Source organism: Manis javanica, chromosome 3 (assembly GCF_040802235.1).
Source record: "Manis javanica isolate MJ-LG chromosome 3, MJ_LKY, whole genome shotgun sequence".
NCBI classification, from domain to species: domain Eukaryota; kingdom Metazoa; phylum Chordata; class Mammalia; order Pholidota; family Manidae; genus Manis; species Manis javanica.
The window spans coordinates 146366165-146391244 of record NC_133158.1 but is presented as its reverse complement, the minus strand read 5'-3'; the positions used below and the strand labels follow the sequence as shown (position 1 = coordinate 146391244).

Here is a 25080-nt window from a genome sequence, read left to right as displayed (position 1 = left end):
TGAATGTATCTTTATTTACACTTAAATCCCATATAGTAAACAACTTTAACATCTGGGATTGTATGACCAATCTGAATAATGCTTAAACATTTTTTTCTATTCTTTCAATTGAAAACATATACAAATGTAATGGAATCTTATGGTTGATTACAATAGCAATTTAAATATGCCCTTGAAAGAACAAAAAAGTGGCTAGATTCAGTTCTGATTTATAAGATATTTGAATTATCAAAGGAAAAAATGACAGCAACAAAACAGTAATGGAGACTATGTGACCCTGTGACAGTAATGATGCTGCTGAATTTTCATTGAAAATAAAATGCAGGGCCAGTGTCTTGGCTGGTAGCACAATGCTTCTTGAGGCAAGCAAAAGCATGAAATAGAAATGAGTCTAGACTATTATGGTTAAGACAAAAGTGCACATATTATGAATCTAGAAGCACAGTTTTCTGCTCCTGAGGCCTAGAGATATGACATTAATAACCCACAGAGCAGTGGCTTTTTTACCCTAATAACCAAAAAGCATGCATACGTGGCCTGAAACACAAGTACCAAATGCACTGAATCTGCATAAGCAGCCGCCCCTGGAAGTTTCTCTGCCCCACTCCCACAACCCACTTTTACACCCCTGAAGCTTCTGACATTTACTTTAATTAGCTTTTGTTTTTGCTGAACAAAAAGACAGGAAAGAAGATAGCCTTACCTCTTACCACAGGAAACTCTGGCCTTCTATAAAAAGTAAAGGCAAAATGCTTGATTTTTGGAGCAATTCAGAAACCCCTGGCCATACTCAGAGGCCGCTCGGTAACCCCTTCCCATCCAGTCCTGTCCTGTCCCATTGGCAGCCGCCGTGCTTCCCGGTGCTGTTTGTCAAGCCTGCAGTTCACTTGATTCCCTCCCCTGGACTCACTGTGTGCAATCAGGCAAATGAGTAACTTCGCCTCCCTTTCTCAGACTTGTGCTTAGAGCTAATAATTGGCACAGAGCTCACTGATTTCTACAGTGGATTCACAGAAGCTTCTCTGAGCAGATCAGTGGTTTGAAAGAATTAGAAGATTTGCCTAACAACCAGTAATTTAGATTCTATTAATGAATAACTCACTTTAAGGAATCAAGGAAGTTTCAGATTAATATCAGATGTGGCTCCTTTTATCCGTCAGGCATCAGTGAGAAGGCCTGGGGAGGGATGGAGAGAGGAAAGCAATGTAATGAGATAGTATTTAAGTCAAATATAACGTAAGAGAAATACTATAAGAAATGCAAAACAGCTAATCTAAAGGAGCAAAAAAAAATCTAACTACGTTATTGGTATCACTAGTGAAATCCGGAACAACTGAACGGAGCACGCTTACTAGCACAAGGGATTTTCTGAGCCAGCACTCTTCCCTCCTGGGCCCATCCAAACTGCCAGTTCACTTCCTTTTACCATCCAAATATAGAACTCCGCTTCTCCGTCCTAATACACCAGGGACCCCTTACAAGCAGTCCTGCATCTCCTTACATCTCTCTCTCTCTTTCAAGGAGAATGTTCCCCAAGCCTCTAATGTGCATAAATTAATTTGTGGCATTCAGTGGATTTTATATCTGGAGGCTCTTCTCTCCTCTTTTTGTGTATGATATGGGTTTTTCCCATTATTGATCTGAGGTTTTGCCTACACATAAAGCAGTAGGATATTTCTGAGTCTCCTCTAACTAGCTTTCAGTCAAACTAAGTATAGAAGTGTGTTGGGGCAATGCAGTGGGGGAGAATGAGGTGTAAGGGGTACAACTGGAAATATCAATATTTCCATGTCACTGGCAATTATGCTGCCATGTAAATAAACTGCTGGTTCAATTGAAAGGCATATTCATGGGGTGAGGAGGACTTACCCTTGTGTTTACCACTTAACATCCACTTAGTCTACTTTTGGTAAAAACCATACCAAATTTCCCTTGGGAAATAATGCTCTATGGGCAAACTAGTTGACTTGGATAAACAGGTGGGGTCTTAGCCATTCAGAGGAATTACATTCTCCTTCCATAGAGATTAGTCTAGGGGAAGTGTGTGACCCCTTCCAGGCCAGTGACAATCAGGACAGAGATGAATGTTTGGTGGTTTGGGGGGACAAAGTCTCTATTGCTGGACTTGATAACAAGAATATATAAGATGTGGTTGCTCTTGACATCTTGCCACCAAGAAACCAAATTTTAGGGACTTCATTTGGGCTCCTTAAGCCAGCTGTGCCTGAAGCTGACAAGATCCATCCTTTGCTGTAAACCAATTCTTTAATAGCTTAAATGATTTTAGGTTGGGTTTTCTGCCATTTGCTATTGAAAATGTTCCACCTGACAGAATCAGCTAATCCCAGATTTGTGGGAAGGCTCTTCTGGGTCTGCTCCTTGTAACAGAAGTGTACCAGAGACTCATTAGGAACCAACTATGACAAATAAACCCTTGTCATGACAACCACAGGCTTCCACAGACAGCCGGTAGAGGTGGGAAAGGTCTTGGAAAAAATGTAGTCATTCAAGGTAACTAAAAGTGGGACTTTCCAAATTAATTCTTCTTAACCAACTATACGTTCACTTCCATTTCTGCAAATACTTTCACTTTCACCACTTAACTTGTCTGGTAGTTCTTAGCCACACACTGTTTGGCCTCAACAAACCTGATAGTGGAATCCATCCACCCGTGTACAACATCCATAAATTTCTTTGAATAATTAGTTTCACAGAATATTGCTCTATCTTTATTTTTTATCCCCTTCCAGTCCTGCACAACTCCCACCACTCCACCTGTCTGCCTTGGTAAACTTGAAATAAAGATCAGTCTCTGTAACCACAAAGTCAGACTTACCTGCTTCCTTTACAGAAAACATTTAAATTCTAAAACAGTTTTAAGTGGGTAAATTATATATCAACAGAAAATTCCTCGATGACTGCCTTTTCTATAAATAATTTTTCTTACCTGAAACCAGTGACGCTCCTTCAGGTACACCATTTCTGTGTTCAGCCTCCTAGCTTTTCAAGTGTCTATTATAGGCACAGAAAAGCTCAGACCTTTCCAGGAACTCCTTTTTTAGGTCAGCAAAACAGTATGTGGCTTGAACTGCAAGACTGAAGTTTTTTTTAAGAACCAGGGAATGGAGACCTGTGGCGACGGTGTATTCAGTTCATTTCATTAGTATAAAGAATACTTTGCTAAAAAACAAGATATTAAAAGTAATATATTTTACTCCCAAAGTATAGAGGACTCATTATTCTCCAGAATTAGTTTCTCCTTCTGTGTTTCTTATCTTGATGAAGGCCTTCACCGTGTGCCAAGCACACAAACTGAAGGTTGGGCATCACCTATATTCTTCTCTATCCTTTTCCCACTCACGGCCAATGATCCCATCAGATCCTCGGTTCTGTACATTCTGTTTCCTCAGCATTATTTATAATCTGTTGTGGGTTGATCCCAAGGTGACTCTCAAAGATCTGTTTTCTGTGTTCAAGCCTTGGAGTTTTCTCCACTTCCACATGGGTAGGATATGTAACTTGCTTCTACCAAATAGGATACGACAAAGATGACAGAATGTTATCCCATGATTACCTTACGGTATATAAGTCTCCATTTTGCTGACAGACTCACTCTAGAGATTCTCCTCGGTGTTCTGAGGAGACACTTGGCCATGCTGAGGAAGCCTGCACAACACGGAATCGCATAAGGCAGCCTCCAGCTAACGGCCAGCAAGGGCTCAGGGCCTTCCGTCCTGCAGATAGAAGGAAATGAATTCTTCCAAAAGCCTGAATGTCTTTGGGAAAGAATTCTTTCCTTAGTTGAACCTCCAGATAAGAACATAGCCCAGCCAACACCCTGTGGCATCCTGAGCAGAGGACCCGTCTAAGCGATGGCTGGACTCTGGACCCATAGAGAGTGAAATGATAGATGCATGTCCTTTTAAACCACTAAGTTCATGGTAATTTGTTAGACAACAATAGAAAACTAATATATGACATTTTCCCCTCTCCACTGCATTAGCTAGGTAGCCATTGTTTCTGTTAAATTCTTGTCTGGATATTGACAGGCATATGCTAGCAGGTCTCATTGCCTCCAGCAGGGTCCCTTCAATTCTGCCACCAAATCACCTTTCTAAAATAAAGTATGATATATGACTTGTGAGCTTAAAATTAATAAGTGGCAATCTCTTGCCTGAGGATGAAATCCAAACCCCTTGGCTTGGCACACAAAGGATTTGGCCCTCCCCCCTCTCTCCAGCTTTTCTCCCACCACCCAGACACACACAGCCCTGTGCAGTGAGGTCAATACCTTCCAAATACATCCAGAGCCTATCACTTTTCACTGTCTCTGTTACCACTATTGCTGCAATCAAAACACCATCATCTCCCATGTCTCACTCGGATTATTGCAATAGCTGCCTGGCTTCTATCCTTGCCTTGTTAAATTAAAGTTCAGATAATTCTATGAAAATAACAGTCAGAACTGACTCATTTCCCTCAATACTCTGCAGTGGAATGGCTCTCCATCTCCCCTTTAGTCAAAACCAAAGTCAATGATTTGCAAAGTCCTATATGATATAACTTCCCCCTTCTCTCTCCATGTCTTCAACTTCATCTCCTATCACTCTTGCTTTTGTTCTCCCTGCTCTAGCCACACTGGAGCTGCATAGTGTCCTTGCTAATACTTGGACACAGCAGTTACATTTCCATGAGAGGGCCTTTGCATGTGCTGTTCTTTCTGCCTGGTAGGTTCTGTCCCCACAGCTTCATCTGGCTTGCTCTTTCACTTCCTTCATATTATTTCACCTTAGAGGTGATGTCTTCCCTGACTACTCTCTATAAAATTAGCAACCCTCCCAGCCTCCCTGCATGTCTCATTTCCTGTTTTATTTTGTGCATAGCACTTACTGTCATCTTCTTATGATACATTTATTTAACCCTTTTTTTTATTATCCTTCTCCCTCACCACACCTCCAAAAATATAGACTCCATGGGGACAGGGAATTTATTTGTTGGTTGATTCTCTAGAGTTCAACATGGTATCTGGCACATAGTATGCACCTACATTGTTGCAAAAACTGAATAAATAAGTGAAGGAAATTTAAGTTCAATCAGACTCTCCAGGCAAGGCGGTGATTTAGAAATGAACAGCCCGGTGAAGGATAACAGTGCAGAATTTACTTTGTCATTGGGTTTGGAAACAAAAACATCCATCTTTCATGGGTAGATGAGGTTGCAAAGTCATGATCCTAGCTCAACACTGGCACCCGTGATGTCAAGACAGTGGTGGTTTTCCACAGCGCCCAGGTGCGGGAGCAGCAGGGCCTCCCTCATTAGGCCTGTTCTCCTGTGTGATTTTTATCCTCTAATCCTTCCAGTATTTTGTGAACTTTCAAGATGGATTTTAATAAAACCCACTTCTGTTTCATCAACCAGCAAAACTGCTTTTGTTGCTTCCACAAAAATCCCCAACTGATGGTGCAACCACCATTTTCCCTTTTTTTTTTTTATTGGATTTCTATGGAATTTTATTTATCTATGTTATATTTAAGAACTTCTAGGTTAAACTACATAATGAAATTGGCAAAGATAGCACAGTTCTTTTAGTTAGATTTTTACCATTAGAAAGACACATTCTTCCCAGTTAAAGAAACATTAAATTAACAAGTATTGTCTGTAAAATTATTGTCCCTTCTGTAAACTTTGTACAAAATTTATGACACATTCAAACCTAAAATGATGATGACTTAAAATCGAAATGGTATCTCAATATTGAAAGTTAATGAATCAGCAGTTACTGTAATTGTAGAAACCTTGAAATCAAAAAAACTGTCAAGAAAGAGACTGTGGAAAAGAGGTCACAGTGCCACTTAAAAATATATAAAAATTTCATTATTATGTATTTTAAGGTAAATACATATATATATATATATGTAGAAGAGGGAATGCTATGAATAAATTGGTGATTTTCTATATGGCAGGGAAATTATGCCAAAATCACATTTATAGCAATGAATTCAGGTTTGTAGATGGTGAATTATTTTTACATAGCTGGTGACAGTATAAATTAATATAATCCCCTTGGAAAGTACTTTGTATGTGCCAAGAGCCATAAAACCTTCAGAGCCTTTTTTTTTTTTTTTTTGAGAGGGCATCTCTCATATTTATTGATCAAATGGTTGTTAACAACAATAAAATTCAGTATAGGGGGGTCAATGCTCAATGTACAATCATTAATCCATCTCAAGCCTAATTCTCGTCAGTCTCCAATCTTCTGAAGCATAACGAACAAGTTCTTACATGGTGAACGAATTCTTACATAGTGAATAAATTCTTACATGGTGAACAGTACAAGGGCATTCATCACAGAAACTTTTCGTTTTGATCATGCAATATGACCTATAAACAATCAGATCAAATATGAATTTTCGTTTGATTTTTGTACTTGATATATATGTTGATCCCACATTTCTCCTATTATTATTATTATTTTTATTTTTAATAAAATGCTGAAGTGGTAGGTAGATGCAAGATAAAGGTAGAAAACATAGTTTAGTGCTGTAAGAAGGCAAATGTAGATGATCAGATGATCAGGTGTGTGCCTATGGACTAAGTATTAATCCAGGCTAGACAAGGGCAGCAAGACATCCACGGATGCAGAAGATTTCTCTCAAAGCAGGGGGGGTGAGGTTCTGAGCCTCACCTCTGTTGATCCCCAAATTCTCACCTGATGGCCCCCCTGCGACTGTGCCTGTCTTAGGTTGTTCCTCCCTTGAGGAATCTTACCTGTCTCTGGCTAACCAGTCATCTTCTGGGGCCATACAGGGAAATGTAAAGTTGGTAAGTGAGAGAGAAGCCATATTGTTTGCAAAGGTTAGCTTTTTACTTCTTTGCAGATTTATGCCTTGTGGCTTCTATGCCCAGCACTTGTCTCAAGGTATCTTTACCCCTGGAGGAATTATGATACACGGTAAATTCGATATGAGGAACGAATTCTATTTAAGGGTTGTAATTAGGAAGGAAGAAGAAAAGCTATAGATGTAGCATATGAAGGAAACATGGGAGGATTGATTATTTCTTTGACATATCTTCTTGTATAGTACCTTAAGTATGTATAGGTTTTAAACTACTAACTAATTTGCACACACATATTAACATAATAGGAATACGGTGACATAAACAAAGCAAATCTATAATTACCATCCATCTCCAGTGAAGCCAAGAAAACCATTTAGGCACCCTAGGCATTTGTGAAAATTTATCTATGATATGATGGATATTGTCCAACTGTACTTGAACCATCAGACAAATTAAAGCAGCCCATTTCTGGGATCTGTTCACATCCCATATGTTCTTTTAACCATAGATAGTCTATAGTCATGAGATTTTGGAGTGCTACAACTTGCACCCCTCCCAACTACTGGTTGAGTTCCAACAGTACAGATCCGGTCAAATTCGTTGTCTCACTGTATGCACATGCCAGCCTAGACATCTCCCTCCTCATTCCTATGGCAAGTCCAGGAGACGGTGGGCTGGATGCAGCCACAACCGCAGCATCGTCCGGATCCCTGTGGAGGCTTTTTGATGATCATCCCCCGGCACAAGTCCTCCAGAGAGTGCTGATGCCGGAAGCTCCTCCTCATATCGTATCTTAGTTCATTTTCTGGGTATCCAAGCTAGGCCTTGATCTTCTGCATAGAAACAAACAGACCCTTTGCCCACACTTTGACATGCCCTCTATACCACTGTGCAGAACTCATTGGAGGTCAGCACACAGTAACTGCTTTTTTTTTTTTTTTTTTAATTAAGAGAAAGGAATATTATCAGAAAAGAGTACCTCCATAGCTGATCATCTGACACCCTTTAAGTGATCAACATTAAGGATATTTAAAGCATGCGTTGATCTTTGATTTACCAATAGTTTTATCCTGTTAAGGAGTAATCCCCCTTTTCTTTCTTTCTTTCTTTCTTTTTTTTTTTAATTTTTAATCTAGACTTACATGAAGAATACTATGTTTACTATGCTCTCCCCTATATCAGGTCCCCCCTAACAACCACATTACGGTTACTGTCCCTCAGCTTAGCAAAATGTTGTAGAGTCACTACTTGTCCTCTCTGTGTTGTACAGCCCACCCTCCCCTTTCGCCCTCCCCCCATGCATGCTAATCTTAATACCCCCCTTCTTCTTCCCCCACCTTATCCCTCCCTGCCCACCCATCCTCCCCAGTTCCTTTCCCTTTGGTACCTGTTAGTCCATTTTTGGGTTCTGTAATTCTGCTGCTGTTTTGTTCCTTCAGTTTTTCCTTTGTTCCTATACTCCTCAGATGAGTGAAATCATTTGGTATTTCTCTTTCTCCGCTTGGCTTATTTCACTGAGCATAATACTCTCCAGCTCCATCCATGTTGCTGCAAATGGTTGGATTTTTCCACTTCTTATGGCTGAGTAGTATTCCATTGTGTATATGTACCACATCTTCTTTATCCATTCATCTACCGATGGACATTTAGGTTGCTTCCAATTCTTGGCTATTGTAAACAGTGCTGCGATAAATACAGGAGTGCATCTGTTTTTCTCAAACTTGATTGCTGCGTTCATAGGGTAAATTCCTAGGAGTGGAATTCCTGGGTCAAATGGTAGGTCTGTTTTGAGCATTTTGATGCACCTCCATACTGCTTTCCACAATGGTTGAACTAATTTACATTCCCACCAGCAGTGTAGGAGGGTTCCCCTTTCTCCACAGCCTTGCCAACATTTGTTGTTGTTTGTCTTTTGGATGGCAGCTATCCTTACTGGTGTGAGGTGATACCTCATTGTAGTTTTAATTTGCATTCTCTGATAATGAGCGATGTGGAGCATCTTTTCATGTGTCTCTTGGCCATCTGTATTTCTTTTTTGGAGAACTGTCTGTTCAGTTCCTCTGCCCATTTTTTAATTGGGTTATTTGTTTTTTGTTTGTTGAGGCATGTGAGCTCTTTATATATTCTGGACGTCAAGCCTTTATCGGATCTGTCATTTTCAAATATATTCTCCCATACTGTAGGGTTCCTTTTTGTTCTATTGATGGTGTCTTTTGCTGTACAGAAGCTTTTCAGCTTAATGTAGTCCCACTTGCTCATTTTTGCTGTTGTTTTCCTTGCCCGGGGAGATATGTTCAAGAAGAGGTCACTCATGTTTATGTCTAAGAGGTTTTTGCCTATGTTTTTTTCCAAGAGTTTAATGGTTTCATGACTTACATTCAGGTCTTTGATCCATTTTGAGTTTACCTTTGTATATGGGGTTAGACAATGGTCCAGTTTCATTCTCCTACATGCAGCTGTCCAGTTTTGCCAGCACCATCTGTTGAAGAGACTGTCATTTTGCCATTGTATGTCCATGGCTCCTTTATCAAATATTAATTGACCATATATGTTTGGGTTAATTTCTGGGGTCTCTAATCTGTTCCACTGGTCTGTGGCTCTGTTCTTGTGCCAGTACCAAATTGTCTTGATTACTATGGCTTTGTAGTAGAGCTTGAAGTTGGGGAGTGAGATCCCCCCTACTTTATTCTTCTTTTTCAGGATTGCTTTGGCTATTCGGGGTCTTTGGTGTTTCCATATGAATTTTTGAATTATTTGTTCCAATTCATTGAAGAATGTTGCTGGTAATTTGAGAGGGATTGCATCAAATCTGTATATTGCTTTGGGCAGGATGGCCATTTTGACGATATTAATTGTTCCTAGCCATGAGCATGGGATGAGTTTCCATTTATAAGTGTCCCCTTTAATTTCTCTTAAGAGTGACTTGTAGTTTTCAGAGTATAAGTCTTTCACTTCTTTGGTTAGGTTTATTCCTAGGTATTTTATTCTTTTTGATGCAATGGTGAGTGGAATTGTTTTCCTGATTTCTCTTTCTATTGATTCGTTGTTAGTGTATAGGAAAGCTACAGATTTCTGTGTGTTAATTTTGTATCCTGCAACTTTGCTGTATTCCGATATCAGTTCTAGTAGTTTTGGAGTGGAGTCTTTAGGGTTTTTTATGTACAGTATCATATCATCTGCAAATAGTGACAGTTTAACTTCTTCTTTACCAATCTGGATTCCTTGTATTTCTTTGTTTTGTCTGATTGCCGTGGCTAGGACCTCCAGTACTATGTTAAATAACAGTGGGGAGAGTGGGCATCCCTGTCTGGTTCCCGATCTCAGTGGAAATGCTTTCAGCTTCTCGCTGTTCAGTATAATGCTGGCTGTGGGTTTTTGGCCTTTATTATGTTGAGGTACTTGCCCTCTATTCCCATTTTGCTGAGAGTTTTTATCATGAATGGATGTTGAATTTTGTCAAATGCTTTTTCAGCATCTATGGAGATGATCATGTGGTTTTTGTCTTTCTTTTTGTTGATGTGGTGGATGATGTTGATGGATTTTCGAATGTCGTACCATCCTTGCATCCCTGGGATGAACCCCACTTGGTCATGGTGTATGATCCTTTTGATATACTGTTGAATTCTGTTTACTAATATTTTATTGAGTATTTTTGCATCTACATTCATCAGGGATATTGGTCTGTAATTTTCTTTTTTGGTGGGGTCTTTGCCTGGTTTTGGTATTAGGGTGATGTTGGCCTCATAGAATGAGTTTGGGAGTATTCCCTCTTCTTCTATTTTGTGGAACACTTTAAGGAGAATGGGTATTATGTCTTCTCTGTGTGTCTGATAAAATTCTGAGGTAAATCCGTCCGGCCCCGGGGTTTTGTTCTTGGGTAGTTTTTTGATTACTGTTTCAATTTCTTTGCTTGTAATTGGTTTGTTTAACTTTTGTGTTTCTTCCTTGGTCAGTCTTGGGAGGTTGTATTTTTCTAGGAAGTTGTCCATTTCTTCTAGGTTTTCCAGCTTGTTGGCATATAGGTTTTCATAGTAGTCTTTAATAATTCTTTGTATTTCTGTGGAGTCTGTCATGATTTTTCCATTCTCATTTCTGATTATGTTGATTTGTGTTGACTCTCTTTTTCTCTTAATAAGTTGGGCTAGAGGCTTATCTATTTTGTTTATTTTCTCAAAGAACCAGCTCTTGGTTTCGTTGATTTTTGCTATTGTTTTATTCTTCTCAATTTTGTTTATTTCTTCTCTGATCTTTATTATGTCCCTCCTTCTGCTGACTTTAGGCCTCCTTTGTTCTTCTTTTTCCAGTTTTAATAATTGTGATGTTAGACTATTCATTTGGGATTGTTCTTCCTTCTTCAAGTGTGCCTGGATTGCTATATACTTTCCTCTTAAGACTGCTTTCTCTGCATCCCACAGAAGTTGGGGCTTAGTGTTGTTGTTGTCATTTGTTTCTATATATTCCTTGATCTCTATTTTGATTTGTTCATTGATCCATTGATTATTTAGTAGCATGTTGTTAAGCCTCCATGTGTTTGTGAGCCTTTTTTTTTTCTTTGTAGAATTTATTTCTACTTTCATACCTTTGTGGTCTGAAAAATTGGTTGGTAGAATTTCAATATTTTGGAGTTTACTGAGGCTCTTTTTGTGAGCTAGTATGTGGTCTATTCTGGAGAATGTTCCATGTGCACTTGAGAAGAATGTATATCCTGTTGCTTTTGGATGTAGAGTTCTATAGATGTCTATTAGGTCCATCTGTTCTAGTGTGTTGTTCAGTGCCTGTGTGTCTTCACTTATTTTCTGCCCGGTGGATCTATCCTTTGGGGTGAGTGGTGTGTTGAAGTCTCCTACAATGAATGCATTGCAGTCTATTTCCCTCTTTAGTTCTGTTAGTATTTGCTTCACATATGCTGGTGCTCCTGTATTGGGTGCATATATATTTAGAATGGTTATATCCTCTTGTTGGACTGAGCCCTTTATCATTATGTAGTGGCCTTCTTTATCTCTTGTTACTTTCTTTGTTTTGAAGTCTATTTTGTCTGATATTAGTACTGCAACCCCAGCTTTCTTCTCACTGTTGTTTGCCTGAAATATGTTTTTCCATCCCTTGACTTTTAGTCTATGCTTATCTTTGGGTTTAAGGTGAGTTTCTTGTAAGCAGCATATAGATGGGTCTTGCTTTTTTATCCATTCTATTACTCTATGTCTTTTAATTGGTGCATTAAGTCCATTTACATTTAGGGTGACTATTGAGAGATATGTACTTATTGCCATTTCAGGCTTTAGATTCGTGGGTACCAAAGGTTCAAGGTTAGCTTCTTTAGTATCTTACTGCCTAACTTAGCTCGCTTATTGAGCTGTTATATACACTTTCTGGAGATTCTTTTCTTCTCTCCCTTCTTATTCCTCCTCCTCCATTCTTCATATGTTGTGTGTTTTCTTCTGTGCTCTTTTTAGGGGTGCTCCCATCTAGAGCAGTCCCTGTAGGATGCCCTGTAGAGGTGGTTTGTGGGAAGCAAATTCCCTCAGCTTTTGCTTGTCTGGGAATTGTTTAATCCCACCATCATATTTAAATGATAGTCGTGCTGGATACAGTATCCTTGGTTCAAGGCCCTTCTGTTTCATTGCATTAAGTATATCATGCCATTCTCTTCTGGCCTGTAGGGTTTCTGTTGAGAAGTCTGATGTTAGCCTGATTGGTTTTCCTTTATAGGTGACCTTTTTCTCTCTAGCTGCCTTTAAAACTCTTTCCTTGTCCTTGATCCTTGCCATTTTAATTACTATGTGTCTTGGTGTTGTCCTCCTTGGATCCTTTCTGTTGGGGGTTCTGTGTACCTCCATGGTCTGTTCGATTATTTCCTCCCCCAGTTTGGGGAAGTTTTCAGCAATTATTTCTTCAAAGACACTTTCTATCCCTTTTCCTCTTTTTTCCTCTTCTGGTATCCCTATAATACGAATGTTATTCCTTTTGTATTGGTCACATATTTCTCTTAGTGTTGTTTCATTCCTGGAGATCCTTTTATCTCTCTCTATGTCAGCTTCTATACGTTCCTGTTCTCTGATTTCTATTCCTTCAATGGCCTCTTGCATCTTATCCATTCTGCTTATAAATCCTTCCAGGGATTGTTTCACTTCTGTGATCTCTTTCCTGACATCTGTGATCTCCTTCCGGACTTCATCCCACTGCTCTTGCATTTTTCTCTGCATCTCATCCCACTGCTCTTGCATTTTTCTCTGCATCTCATCCCATTGCTCTTGCATTTTTCTCTGCATCTCTGTCAGCATGTTCATGATTTTTATTTTGAATTCTTTTTCTGGAGGACTAGTTAGGTCTGTCTCCTTCTCAGGTGTTGTCTCTATGATCTTTGTCTGCCTGTAGTTTTGCCTTTTCATGGTGATAGAGATAGTTTGCAGAGCTGGTACAAGTGACCGCTGGAAGAGCTTCCCTTCTTGTTGGTTTGTAGCCTTTTCCTGGGAGAATAGCGACCTCTAGTTGCTTGTGCTGGGCAGCTGTGCGCAGACAAGGCTTCTGCTTCCTGCCCAGTTGCTTTGGGGTTTATCTCCGCTGTTGCTGTGGGCTTGGTCTGGCTGGGGCTGTTCCTCCAAAATGGTGGAGCCCCGTTTGGAGGGCGAGCGGCCAGGAGGCTATTTATCTCCGTAAGGGGTCTCTGTGCTCCCTGCTGCCCAGGGGGTTAGGGTGTCCAGAGATCCCCAGATTCCCTGCCTCTGGTCTAAGTGACCTGTCCTGCCCCTTTAAGACTTCCAAAAAGCACTCTCCAAACCAAAACAACAACAGCAACAATGAGAGAGGGAACAGAAAGAAAGAAAAAAAAAAAAGGAAAAAACAAGCGATTTTTTCTTTTCTTTTTTTTGTCCTCAGGTGCCGGTCCCAGGCACCCGCTCACTGGTCCTGCTGCCCTGTCTCCCTAGCACCAGGGTCCCTGTCCTTTCAAGGCTTCCAAAAAGCACCCACCCACCGGTCCCGCAGGGAAGGAACGCTCGATATTCTTTGTCCTCAGGCACTGGTCCCAGGCACCCGCTCACCAGTCCCACCGCCCTGCCTCCCTAGCACCGGGGTCCCTGTCCCTTTTAGGCTTCCAAAAAGCACTCGCAGAAAAGAGAAGAAAAAAAAAAGGGGAAAAACACGCGATTTCCTCTGTTCTCAAGTGCCGGTTTTAGGCACCCACCCACCGGTCCCGCAGGGAAAAACGTGGGATATTCTTTATCCTCAGGCGCCGGTCCCAGGCACCCGCTCACCAGTCCCGCCACCCTGCCTCCCCAGCACTCGGGTTCCTGTCCCTTTAAGGCTTCCAAAAAGCGCTTGCCAAAAAGAGAAAAAGAAAAGGGGAAAAACGCGCGATTTCCTCCGTCCTCAGGCACCGGTCTCAAGCACCCGTCCGCCGGTCCCGCAGGGAGAAACGCGGGATATTCTTTGTCCTCAGCCGCCGGTCCCAGGCACCCGCTCACCGGTCCTGCCACCCTGCGTCCCTAGCAACAGGGGCCCGTCCCTTTAAGGCTTCCAAAAAGCGCTCGCCAAAAAAAAAAAAACCGCTCCGGTTTCTTTCCACCCGCCGGGAGCCGGCGGGAGGGGCGCTCGGGTCCCTCCGGGCCGGGGCTTGTATCTTACCCCCTTCGCAAGGCGCTGGGTTCTTGCAGGTGTGGATGTGGTCTGGATGTTGTCCTGTGTCCTGTGGTCTCTATTTTAGGAAGATTTTTCTTTGTTATATTTTCATAGCTCTATGTGTTTTTGGGAGGAGATTTCCACTGCTCTACTCATGCCGCCATCCTGGCTCCTCATTTTCCCTTTTGCATCTGTGTCTTGCACCTGCCAGTCCCTTTCTGCTTATAAAATACCAACTCATCCTTTAACCATGATTAGTACCTCTTCTTCTCAGTAGAGTTACCGATGCCAAGTAGAGCTGATTATACCTTTTGTTTCCATGGGGCAACTTCAATAGACCTCTACCACATCATTCTCATTCTCTCCCATTCAAACCCTCATGAGCAGGGACCAGGTTTTAATTCATCTGAGGACATCCAGTGCTAGCCTACTATCTGGCACAAAGGAGAAATTCACTAAGAATTTCATGAATGAAGGTTTCCTTATAAAAGCATCAATAAAATAATAATTCTATAATTGAAAAGAGTTTGGATGCAGAAATAAAGAGATGGATAGCAAAGAAATCCATTTGGCTGAGACACAATTATTTTCTTAAGTTGGTAGAAAAATTTTTTTTTTCATTTCCCAGTATTGGTTAAAAGGAAGACAGGGGCATATCCTTTTACTGAAAAACCTCTGTTCAGACTGTTGGAAAAAACAGAGAAGACACAAATTCCTAATATCAGCGATAAAAGAATTCACATCACTATAGATTCTATAGATACATTAAAAGAATAATAGAGAAATATTATAGAAATTTTGTGTCAACAAATTTGACAACTTAGATGAAATGGACAAATTCCTGAAGGACAAAAACTGTCAAAGCTCACTGAAGAAATAATAGATAACCAGAATGGTCCTATATTAACTTATTTAAAAACTGAAATTATAGTTAAAAACATTCATATGAAGAAAACTTGAAACCCAGATAGCTTCATTGATACATTCTACAAAACAATTAAGAAATAATACCAATTGTGTTAAAAATTATTTCATAAATTTATTTTATTTCTCAGTAAGATGCATTGGGGGCTATTCATATATAAATTATAAATACATAGTTATAGATATATATCCTTTTATGGTTAATAGCATTCCATCCTATGAATATAGCACATTCAGTTTATCCATTCCTCCATCAAGTTGTAAGTGGTGTGCAGGAGTTTGCTAAGAGGCACTATGGAGTTGGGGTTGAAAGAGCACATGCCAGTTAGGCTGCCTGGGTTCACATCTAATCCTATCATTTCCTAGCCACGTGACTCTGGGCAACAGTCTTAACCTTTTTTGTATGTCAGGCCTTTTTTTCTTCAAATTTATAAAGCAGGGATATGATTGTACCTATCTCTTAGAAATGTTATAAGGATAATAGAGGTAATATTTGTAAGGTGCTTGGAACCATGACTGGAATCCATGAGTGTTTGTTAAATACACACCAAAAGGAACACCCTTGGAAATACTTCCTGGTGCACAGTTGCAGAAATTCGTTGAGGATACATGCCAGAAGTAAAGTTTATGTGGTTGTAAGATGTGCACATTTTCTTATTTTATGAGCACTGCCAAATTACACTGCAAATCTTCTTTGTATTAATTTGCCTTTCCTGATAAGTGATGAGATTAAACATTTGAAATTCTTAACGTATTCATAATTTCTCTTCTGCTAAATGTTTGTTCAGATTCATATTCTTTTCATGGATTTATATGAGTGTATTTTTCTTACTAATTTAAATAAGTGTTTTATATAGTATTATAGATACTAAGGCTTTGTCTGCAATATATGTTGCAATTATATTTAGCTTTATGTTTCACCTTTGTTTTTGGGTGAAGTCTTTGCTGTATGAAAGTTTTGTTTTGTTTTAATTTAAAATTCCAAACACATTCACATAGGCTTTAAGGAGGCGGCGCAGTGGGGCTGGGTATGCTGACCACTCTGCGGGCTGGGATTACAACCTCCCAGCATCCCAGCCACGTGGGTCCGCGATGCCAAACCCCCTCACCCTCCAAATAGCAACCGTCACCCCATCAGATAACCTTCAGAACCTTCCTGGGACTCCTGCCCCCCCCCACCCCTGGACCACGACCCTTGCTCCTCCCCTGGATAGCTACTCCTAGTAGCCCCCCGGAAGGCCTGCCTCCCCTTACCCTGGGCCAGTGACCTCCGCCCCCCCACAACCCCCAGCAGCCCCCGAACATCTGCCCCCTTAACTCCGGGTCAGCAAACCCCAGCACCTCTCAGGACACCTACCCTACTCAGCCCGAGAGAGCGACCCCCAGCACTCCCTGGGGCCCCTGACCCCCCTGTCATCCTGGGTTAGCGACCCCTGCCTTTCCACGACCCCCAGCACTTCCCCAGACACCTGCCTCCTTCACACCGGGTCAGCAAACCCCAGAACCTCTCGGTACGCCTGCCCACCCCCAGCCAGGATCAGCGACCCCAGCCTGCGTTGAATGGCGGTACGGTGGAGGCCGGGGTTGCGGGGAGTGGGAGGCGGTGCCTGTGGGGTGGGGCCTGGCAGAGCCGCCGGTTCGCCGTTTAGGGGTGTTGAAGCATAGCTCACCCACCCTGACGGTGGTATGTGGAGGGAGAACAAAGGGTATGTCCACCCCTAGACGCTGCTCCAAGTGACTGATGCCGGCGTAAACACTTGCATGAATTAGGGTTTGGCCCACACACAGGTGTTGTGCCCCACCCAGAGCTAAGAAACTGCAGGTGAAGGCTGGACAGATAGCAAGGACTTGGAGGATAAAAGTCCTGAGGACTGAGGTCTCCAGTACTGAAAGCCTGAACTATTTCAGAAGTGTCTGCAGGTCACTTCCCAGACAACCTGGTGGTCGTGTTGAAATAATTACCCATGCTCCCCAGCCCTGAGCTTGGTTCACCTGCAAATATCAGGACCCTCCAAAGTTGGAGGCTTTGCCCGCTGGTTCTTCTCTTCCACTGTGTTTGGATAGCATGGTGGATGGCTGATGTGTCCATGTCCCCTCACCATGGCCCTGTGATTCAGCTACTACCCCTGCGTGTTGGCATGGATAAGGCAGTCCTTCACATGCAGGGCCATCTGCCTCAGCCCAAACCTCTGATGCCCCAGCCTGCCAGCCAGTCACTCACCAAGCATTTGTGAAGATGAAGGCACCAGGGTGTTCACTGGGTGTAGGCGTTAGTAAGGCACAAACTTCATCCTCCAGGATGGCACTGTCCCCAAAAGGCAGATCAGCCAGCAGTCCCCTTGGTGTGCTGAGTCCTGCTCAGGAATGGCCCAGCCTAGACCTGGGTTCCCTGGGGTTTGCTGCTCTTGGTGGAGTCTGGAGCTCATTCCGTCTCCAAACGCCTCAGTCTTCAGTGTCCTTCCTCTGAGCTCTTCCCTCTGCCTGGAGGGATCCCCCTCTGCTCCACTTCTGGTGAAATCTGGCTTATTGTTCAAGTTACAGCTCAACTGTCAAACACTTAAATGTCTCTTTTTAATAGTTGGTTTGCCTGTGGATCCTCCCAACACTCTTCATAGCTCTATTAAAGCCATGGTGATTTTCCATGTATGTGATTGTCAGCACCACTAAGGGTCAGTTCCACAAGGGCAGAGAGGGTCAGAGCGATGCCTGGCACCATATGCATGTGCACGTTTGGGGTGGGGGTGGGAGTAGTATCTTCTTAATAAGCATCTGCTGAATTGAAAAGAGCAAGACATTCTCATAGTAAAGGCCTATATTTCAGCTAGTATCTGAGAATGTTTCCTTTCATTCTGCCAGCATCTTCTGTGAAAAACACTTTTGCTCTATTGAGTATTTTATCTTTGAAAATTACCTTACCTGTGTGTTAGCAAACTCATTTGTGGCTTAACTGCAGAGCTCAAACTTTATTCCTAATGATTTAAAACTATTCATTTACCCATTAATTAAACAAACACTCAGCAGGTTCCCTACTCCCCCTCAGGGGCTGTGTAGTAAGGGCACTGAGCAGGCAGGAAGGGACTAAGAGGGGTGAGGATATGTGGAGTGGCACAGACCCAGGGGCAAGCACCAGGGAGGGGCCAGAGCCATGGGGGAAGGAACCAGAGAGAGTCAGTAAGCCAGGACCAAAGAAACAAGGCTGTGAGCTGCCATAGCTTTCCAGCATGAAGGGAGAGACCAGGCCAGAGAGCACAAGAATTGAAGATGACAGAACAAAAGGCCAAGGTGGAGAGGTGGTGGAGGCTCAGGAGCCTCAAGGGGCAAGCAAGGCAAGAATCCCAAGGGTCCTGTGAGCCATGTTGGACTTTGGGTTTGATAGTGGAGGAGATTTTATGAGGCAAGAGGGGCTTGGCTCATAAGTTTCTAAGCCCTGGAGAATGGCTGGCTCCAAAAAGCTGGCCCAACAGAAATATAGTAAGGAAACAGCTTGGTTAGGTGGGAGTATCAAAATGAATAGTGACGGCAATACGCTGGGATACACTGGGAAAGGATGCATGAGTTCATACTAAGAAATATAAATAAACAGGTAAGTAAAACAAGAATCCAGAGAAGAAGGAGCAACAAGTGGAGAAAGAATCATTTATAACAGCCCCACAGTGCAGCTGTCACAGAGCTTACCCTTCAGGAATCACCAGTGGATGCTAAATCGTTGTGTGAAGCTTCATTGAGGAGCAGGTCATGTACGCCACTTCACAGCCTATTACTTGTTTATAGCTTATTAAGCAGGAAGGGTGTTTGTACAGTAGATACACTTGGACCCCATCTTCTTCAAGGAATGAAAGTTGGCAACCCCAGTGAGGTGGTCTACTGACATGTGACATCTCAATGATGATATTCCTGCCAAAAGTGTACCCACTAACCAGAGGAACCATCGCAAACATACTGAGGACGCTCTATAAAACCATTGACCCATAATCTTCAACAATGTCAAGGACACAAAGGACTGAAATGTTGAAACCCTTCCCAATTAGGGAAACATGACAGCTGAAAGCAATGTGCAGTCCTTGCTTTGATCCTCCATCCAAGTAGCGTGAGCTAGAACAAACATGATTGCAGTTTCAGTATGGACTCTAGTCTTGTAATGAAGGTTGTTTTCTGGATTAGTCTTATACATTGTTTAATGGCTATGTAAGAAGAATGTCTTTGATCTTAACAGATAAGTGTTTATGGGTGAGGGGTCAAGATATCTGCAAGTTTCTCCCAGATAGTTTAGTAAAACACAGGCAAATATGACAAAATCTTAACTGGTAAATCTAGGTGTGGGATATACAGGTGGTTGTGACTTGTCTTTAGATTTGAAGCTCTTCAGATGGAGAATTATCCTTTAGAGGTATATACTGAATTTATTGATGAATGACATGATTTTATGTCTAGTATTTGCTTAAAAATCTAAAGGGAAGGTGGTTGGTGGGAATGCATAAGAAATAATGGGACAAGCTGGTGGGTTGAGCATTGTTGAATGGGTGATAAGTACATGGGAGTTTATGAAGCTCTTCTCCCATCTTTGTATATGTTTTATATATGTTTTAAGCATGGTGATGGGATGGAGGGTTTTAATTCATCACAGATATTCCATGGGCAAGTACCGCTCAAAAAGCAGTGAAAGAGAAGGCCTGTGTTTTCATCTGTCCAAAGGAGCAGAGGGCCTGGGGAAACCTTTAACTTTCCAAGCCAGGGTTGGGGGCAGTCATACTGGTAGGTACCAGCCCAGGGGGAGGAGGCCTGGGGACACCCCATGGCCAAGGGCCTACAAGGGCGATGCAGGGTCTGCACGAGTATGGAATTTTGGAAAGAGGGACCATAACTAGAAAGAGAGATTCTGAGAAACGTTTTATGTAGGGTGCTTTGGGATACCTCAGGGTTCTAGCTCCTTTATGGAAATCAGAGAAGACCTAGGCTGGTCCTTCAAGGCTTCTGTGGTTGAATTTGCATTTCCTTTGAAAGGAAAAGTCCATTCAGTATGGACTCTAGTCTTGTAATCAAGGTTAAGTTTTCTGGATTAGTCTTATAAATTGTTTTATGGCTATGTAAGAAGAATGTCTTTGATCAGATGTAAGAGGATGCTGCCCAGAACTGCAGCTCAAATTCTGCTTTCTTGCAGATTCCTTCTGGGATAGGTGGCCTACACAGAGCCTTTCTGCATTTAGCTTCTCTTATTTTAGCACCACTCACCTAAAGTGAATCCAGTAGACTTGAAATTTTTATCATTTGCACTCGTTTTTTTCTGGATTCCATGGTGACAGCCCATTTTGTCTCTGTTTTGACAACATTATAACCTTAGACACCATATACAGAGTTAAGTGAATTATCATTTCCCAACATCAGCATTATTATAATCATGTTTTCCTCTGGTTGTATTTTAGTCACTTTGGTCAGACTTAGGAAACATTGTTTCCTAGATTGGGTCTGTGAGACACCAGACTCCCATCAGTGACACTTGGACAGTCATCACTAATGCAGTTACTGCTGTAGAAAGCAAACTCAACAACAGTTTATATCCATCTTTTTACCTTCAATGTCAAAGGATACTATTTTCTACCTTATGCCCGACTCTGGGGGTGTTATCCTATTACAATGTTTGATCTCCGTGCATCTGTTATGTGAATAAATATGTAACATATGTAAAGGAAAAAAAACATTCACATAGTTCAAAAGTTAAAATATATAATAAATATATAATTATATGTGTGTGTGTGTGTGTGTAGTAAAAAGATACTCTACACCTGTCTCCATCTGTTTAGTCCTGACCAATATTCTGCTACGAGAAACAAAGTGTTTCCTTCCAAATTTTCTTAATTCAAATATAAACTAAATACATATTGTATTTCTCCATTTTGACATACACTGTATTTTGCTATATATAGTCAATGTATATATACATTCTGCATATTGCTTTAATCATTTAACATTGTATCTTGCACTCTCTCCATATCAGCATGTAGAGAGCTTACTCCTTTTTAAAGCTGCATATTGCTCTCTCGTGTGGATATGCCATAGTTTACTTAATAACGGACATTTGGGTAATAAACATTTCTAAAAATAAAGCAGTGATATAAATAGATATCTTTTAGCTTTAAAAAGTCAGCTTTCCCTTTATGGTTCATACTTTTTATTTCTTATTTAAGAAATCCTCCTCTACCTTGAGTTCATATTTTTTTCTAAAATATGTAGTTTTTTCTCCTATTTAGGTTTTAATGCAAAAGTTACTTTTTGTTTATAATGTCAGGTAGAAATTCAGATATACAGATAATTATGTATATGCAAACTATATATATAATTATATATGTAGTTTTATATAGAGATATATAATTTATCTATTTCAGGAGTCTCTGTTATGTTCCATTGGTCCCTTTCTTTTCCTCTGTGCCAGTATTACACTGTTTTGATGTTCTTAACTTCTTGGCATGTCTTGATATTGTATGGAAAGAGTATCCTTCCCTTGCTCTTTCTTTTTGAAATTGTCTTAGCAATTCTTTGACCTTTACAGTCCTTTGACCACATAAATTTTAGACTCAGTTACTCATATTTCACAGAAGTCAGTTTAATATCTTGATTCAAATGTTAATTAGAATTGTATGGACTGTAATGAGTTGTATACAGATTATTTGCATGTTACTGATATGTATTCAATGTTGATTTGTTTGATTCATGAGCAAGGGAAAATTTCCACTTTTTCAAGTCCTCTTTTATGTTCATCAATAAATTATTATATATTATTTCATGAGGTTCATGCACATATTTGTAGGGTTTGTTCCTAAGGACTTTATGGCTGTTGTATCTTTTTTATTTGATTCTTTTTTTCAATTACATTTTCTATTTTATTATACCTAGTGTGAGGAAACCTTAAAGATTTTTGTATATTTATCTTGTATCTGTAACCTTTTTGAATCTTATTATTAATTTTAAAACTTTGTACAGTCTCTTGAATGTAGACAATTATTTCATCTGTAAATAAGGGCAGTTTTATCCATTTCCACCCCTCTCCCCACTCATACACCTCTTACTTTGTTTTATTCATTTGTACCCTTTCTGACTTTTTAAACTCACCTTGCCATTAGTCATTTCAAAGAATGAAATTCAGTTTTGTTGGTCAGTCCTTTTTTTCAGTTTCTATTTCATTAACTTCTGCTTTTATCTCTTTGCTACAAATTTTACTGGATTAACCTTCCCCCTACCCCACCAGCCCCTTGGAGCAATATTTTAGTTTATTCATATTCTTTTTAGTTTTCTAAAAATGTCCTCTATATTGTATTTATAGACTTTATACTCTTACCTTACATCTACTTTCTTTGGGTGTATTTTGCTATCCTTTTTTTGTTTTTCTGATTTTGAAGTTGTCATTATTGATTTTCATTCTTCTTTCTTTATATTGTCTTTAAAACAGTAAATGTCCTTTTTAAGCAAGGTTTAACAGTTATCATAAATTTTGGTATGTTGTATTTTCATTATCATTGAGATAAAAATATTTCCTATTCTCATCATGACTTCTTTGACCCATGAATTACTTAGAAGTCTATTGTTTAATTTCCAAACCAAAGACTTCCTGGCCGCATTTTTATTCCCCTATGGTGGGCAGAGAATCCATTCTATTCAATCCTTTAAAATATTTTGGAACTTGTTTTATGTCTCAGCATATGGTCAGTTAGAAAATGCTGGCACTTTGGATTCAGTGTTTTATTTATACACATTAGATCAAGTTTACAAATTAGTTTTCCAAAATGTTATAGTATTACATTTTATATGGCTTTTAAAATTAGATATTTTGATGTGTTACAATTTCCTGAGATATTTTGGAATTGTCCATTTCTCTTTTTTCTTTTTTGTTTGGAAGCTCTATTTTGTAATCATAAATATTGTGAGACTCGGCTGTATTTGGATAGAAAATCAGAATTGTTATACTCTTCCTGGTGGATGGAAACTTTTATCCCTATGAATTGTCCCTAACCTATAAAAAGCTTTTTCTTCTCAAGTGAGCTGATATATTTGTCGACAATAATATAACTGTGCAATTCTTCTTTTAGCTAATTTATTTGCATGCTCTGTCTCTTTTAATTTCAACTTCTCTTTTTCCTCATATTTTAGATATGTCTCTTTTTACATCATATGGGTTCCCATGCCCCTCAATCTGATCATCTTTGTCTTTTAATTAGAACATTTAGGCCATTTTCATTTAATCCAATTACTTACATTTTTGGGTTTAGATTTATCATCGGTATTTATTTTCTATTTGTTCTATTTGTTTTATGATGCTTTTTCTCTACTTTCTTGCTTCTGTTTTCATTGAGCATATTTTATTCCTTTATTTCTCCTCACATACTCATTTATTATGGTTTTTAGTACTTCATTGGAGAATGTAAATAAGTATATATTATACAATGTGTATGTATTTGTATCTCCACAAGAAATTATTTCAGCAATTACAATATAATGTACTTACATGTGTATTTTTCTTGATTTATCCTGCACATGAGATTCATAAGGTTTCTTGACATTGTAGTTAGAGGTGATTTTGGAATGTTTACAGCCATTGTCTCTTAAATATTACTCCTAACTTATTCTTTATCCCTCTTTTTCTCTGGGTCATCAATTACATGTATGATAGAATTTTTACTGTAATATTTAAGTCTCAATTTTACTTACAGTGTCATCCCTTTGATGGTCTTCATTCTGGATATTTCCTTCTGGTCTGTGATCCAGTTCATTAATTCTCTCTTCATCTGTCTAATAATACTGTCCCATTCACTAATGTTTTCATTTTAGTCATTGTATTTTTTTGTTTCTAGTATTTTCATTTGCTTCTTTTTTATATATATATATTACAATTTTCTGCCAAATTTTTGTCCTTTCCTTTCTCCTTGCATATAGTAAGCACAGTTGTTTTAAAGTCTGTGCCTAAGAACTCCAATATCTGGAGACTTCATGAGTCGATTTATGTTGGATGGGCTTTTTCTGCTTATTTTCATTCATATTCTGTTATCTCATTGGAAACTTGGTTATTTGTATGTATGTGAATATGTTTGTGTGTGTGAATGGACATTGTATTTGAAAAATTGATTGTAAAAATAATTTCAGGCTTAGGATGTCTTATTCTAAGGAAGAGGATTTATATTTGCTTATACATTAGCGTTAATATCACCTCAATCCAATGTTAGGTATTGAAATAAATTGAAACTGAGCATTATTTCCTCTATTTCCAGGTAACCCTGCTCCTAAGGTCTGGCCCTTCAGGATTTCTACAGTGGCTTCTACTAGTCCCCTTCCATTCTTGATAGTCCTTGATTGTAATGCCTATTTTCCTTTCTCTGTGAAGCTGTGTACAGTAATGTCTCTTGTACTTTTCAGTGTCTTTTTCACTCAGCAGAAGCATCAGGGAAAAGTGGCCCCAAAGCCGAGATCACCTCCCTGGGCTTCAATCCTCCTCCACATCTTGCCTCACTGATACTTTATTATTGTTTTGTCTTTTTAATGCCTGAAACACATTTTTTCCAAATACTTAAAAAAAATGTTTTGTCCAGATTTTACAGTCTTCAGCAGATGTATTGATCAGATTTATCCAGACTAACAGATAGGAGTCTAAAACAATTAAGTTTTTATCTCTAAAATGCATTTTTATAAGATTAAAAAATTAGTCTACATATGCAC

The 25080-nt window shown here is 39.9% G+C and overlaps 1 protein-coding gene and 1 long non-coding RNA gene across 17 annotated transcripts in view; one reads left to right on the top strand and one right to left on the bottom strand.

Moving 5' to 3' along the window:
- The window catches only part of VEPH1 (ventricular zone expressed PH domain containing 1), a 182069-nt gene extending 179062 nt beyond the window's left edge, over positions 1-3007 (bottom strand). For 3 of the 15 annotated variants that reach the window (XM_073232173.1, XM_073232168.1, XM_073232169.1), the window contains exon 1: positions 704-902. The gene's annotated coding sequence lies outside the window, so the exon portion shown is untranslated. Of the gene's footprint in view, positions 1-703; positions 908-1102; positions 1190-2947 lie in introns of those variants that run through there. The other 12 variants (XM_017646290.3, XM_017646292.3, XM_036997949.2 and 9 more) reach the window with 8 other exon arrangements.
- The window catches only part of LOC118968267 (uncharacterized), an 83139-nt gene that overhangs the window by 9466 nt on the left and 48593 nt on the right, over positions 1-25080 (top strand). The gene's annotated exons all lie outside the window — the stretch shown is intronic.